This window comes from Lactuca serriola, chromosome 5 (assembly GCF_051521515.1).
Source record: "Lactuca serriola cultivar US96UC23 chromosome 5, Lser_US96UC23_V15, whole genome shotgun sequence".
Lineage (NCBI taxonomy): Eukaryota > Viridiplantae > Streptophyta > Magnoliopsida > Asterales > Asteraceae > Lactuca > Lactuca serriola.
In genome coordinates, this window is record NC_136412.1 from 20,234,779 (window position 1) to 20,237,843 (window position 3,065).

Consider the following 3,065-nt stretch of genomic DNA (forward strand, 5'->3'; position numbering starts at 1 on the left):
AAGATAAAAAAACAAGACAAATCTTAAAAAATAGTCCATGTGATTTAAAAAAAAAATGAGTCTGATCTTTACTTTTTTTTTTCTTAAAAGATAATCCATGTAGTTTGAAATTTTTTATGGGTTATCCTTATCTCAAAGTCCGTCGTTTTTCTCCTCTTAGGTCAAATATATGCGAGGTATCAGGTGTGAGGTCAAAATTGGTATTTGCTTTCATGAGTTTGCATTTGACCAATTCACAAAATAACTTTACTCAAAAAACCATGAAGTCTTTTTTGCTTTTTTCTTTTTAATTAACTGTTTTTCTGTATTTAAGGGGTCAATTATACATTTTATAAGATCAATATAATTTCAAATAAGCCCAAAGCAAGCCCATTATGGACCACGTTCATGAAAAAAAAGCCAATCCGTCAATACCAGGAATATAACATCTAATTAATCCTCCTAATACTCAAAAGTGCTAGCCAATGTATTTTCTCATCCCGAATAAGTAAGGGAAAATGTTCAAAAAACAATTCTGTTCAAAAGATATCATTAAAGACATATGTTTAAAAAACACAAATAAAATACAAAAATACAAAGTTTTGTTCAAAAAACACCATCTTTGGGGTAACTTACATATCATTTAACATTATTTTTATTGTTTATTAATTATTTATATTATTATTTATTATAAATATATCAATTGTATAAATAATTAATAAGTAATAAAAATAAATGTTAAATGAAACCAGTAATGGTATATTAGTGTTTTAACTCGATCATGGTCAAAGAAAAAATAAATATAAACAACCGGGACTATCGAGAAAAAAAGTTAAGAGCTAAACATGTATGTTAGCCCAAACCATAAAAGATAATGTTTTTATATTTTAGTTTTAGTTTGATTGTGTTTTTTTAACAATACTCGGTGTGTTTTAAATAAATTTGAAACTTCAAATAAACCTAAAACTAAAACAAACAGTTAGGAAAAGTTACTAGAAATAATTTTAACGATATTAAATTAACTGAAATAGTTGGAATGTATTATTTACTGAAGGGTATCTCTCAGACAAATGCCTCGATTCGTCTTCATGATGAATGGAATGGATATATCAGACTCGTCATCTATGAAATCATCATCAAGAAAACCCTTTTTAATAAAATAAAATAAAAAAAAACCTCAGACATCCAAGGAAGGAGTAAACAGCATTAGCTCTCAAGCCTGGCGAAGGCGAAAGCTCTTAGGCGGCCACTGCGAATGTCTCTGAGAAACAAGCCTTTGGATTATCATCACAGGTATCGACAATCAAGCCAGTCAAATTCAACGAGAAACCATTAACGATTAAACCGAATTAATGAACAGGAAATAGAGATCAAATAATAATGGAGTTTAGGATCAGACTGACGTGCAAATAAGATTTCGTTCAGCAGAGCACAAAACTGCGCCTATGATAACAAAATTCGATATCGTTTAGCATCATCTCCCAAACCCAATTAAAATCTAATCTCTGTTTTTCGGATTTTTGCAAAAGTAAACCAAAATCGAAAAAAAAAATTAATCAAAAAATCGGTAGCTCATAGTAACTACGAACTTGATTACGAACAAATGGCAACGTACCGTTCGAACGAAAAAAAAAAAAAAAAAAAGAGAGTTCGATTTGGCAATGGAACCCTAATTCACCATATTATAAAAAAAGCGGCGTTCAATGAGAACAGATCAAAGAATGAAGAGCGTGTGTAAAACCCTAACTCTTTGTTGAATTTATAGACATGTCGACGGGCTACAATACTAGGTTATTTATTGCAATTTACAAAACCACCCCTTCCCGATGGTTAAAGTGTTCTAACTTCTATCGGTACTTCTCTTATATTTACTTAACATCTTTGTCTTTTTATTTTGTAGAGTTTTTCTTAATTAAAAGATAGAGTTATTAAAAAATATAACAATTATTTTTTTATTAAAAAATATAACAATTATTATAAGGAAAATACTTAAAATGATAATATTGTTTTCATTTTAGACATGTTTACTCACTATTATTTATTTATTTATTTGCAAAACATTAGTTAACTTGTTGGTTTTTCCACATTACGTCCTTATGACTTGTTCTTGTAGGTTTCAACCAAAATATCAACGAAAATGTGCAAAAGCTCTATTTGCCTCTGTTATTCTATGAGTCTCTTCCCTTTTGTATATGACATCGCCACTCCATTTGACAACGTCCGGTAATTCGAAAGCTCTTGTGATTCGTGTACAACGAACCCCATAGAGGTAATGTCGCCAAATCTTGAAGACAAAAACCACGGCCCCAAGTCCAAATCATGCGTCGGATAATTCGTCTCATGAGCCTTCAGCTGCCTCGAAGTGTAAGCGATCACGCGACCCTTTTGCATCAGCACTACCTCCAAACATGTGATTGAAGCATCACAATAAACCACAAAATCATCAACATCATTTGATGGATCAGCTGAATCTGAACATGAGGCAGCGTCGATGGTTAGATGTGGTGAAAGATTATGACTGTGAGATCCTTATCACCCGTGAAATGCCAATGTAGTGGCTGATGCTCTCAGCCGCAAGGTGGTCGCAACTCCGATCAGAGACATGTTTGATGATGACCGTGATGACTCCATTGTTGGAGAGGATTCGTGAGGCTCAGGCTGAGGCTATGAACAAAAAGCACCAGGCAGCTTTCGAGACTCTGAGACATCGGTTGTGTGAGGCGCCGATTCTAACCTTGCCATATGGATTTTTCGGTGACTTTGGCATCTCTGCTCATCTTTTCGATGAAATATGATATTTTTTCAACGATTTTTGTTTTTCCAACAATGTTTGATCATCTCATGTCCTCTCACAGCTAATCTAAATGTAAACTTGCTAGAAGTTTGACCAGCTTAATTGACCTAAATACAAGAGTCGCATAAACATGATCACAATTGTAACACCCAAAGTTTTGAAGACCAAGAAAAGAAAGAAAACCCTAAGTTTAGGGGTCGACTCGGCGAGTCCAAGGAGGGACTCGGCGAGTCCGAGCGGGATCTGAGTCGAGGAGTAAGTGACCGACTCGGCGAGTCGGCCAAGGTGACTC

At 33.9% G+C, this 3,065-nt stretch overlaps 3 non-coding genes across 3 annotated transcripts; all 3 read right to left on the minus strand.

Annotated features, from left to right (window-relative positions):
- Positions 1-1,036: 1,036 nt before the first annotated feature.
- LOC145056254 (small nucleolar RNA SNOR75) lies at positions 1,037-1,121 on the minus strand. Its single transcript, XR_013685781.1, has one exon. It is a non-coding gene; the product is annotated as a small nucleolar RNA SNOR75 (small nucleolar RNA).
- Positions 1,122-1,152: 31 nt separating this feature from the next.
- Positions 1,153-1,275, minus strand: LOC145055797 (small nucleolar RNA SNORD14). Its single transcript, XR_013685351.1, has one exon. It is a non-coding gene; the product is annotated as a small nucleolar RNA SNORD14 (small nucleolar RNA).
- Positions 1,276-1,365: 90 nt separating this feature from the next.
- On the minus strand, positions 1,366-1,465 carry LOC145056218 (small nucleolar RNA Z122). The gene has a single exon (XR_013685749.1). It is a non-coding gene; the product is annotated as a small nucleolar RNA Z122 (small nucleolar RNA).
- Between the last annotated feature and the right edge of the window lie 1,600 nt (positions 1,466-3,065).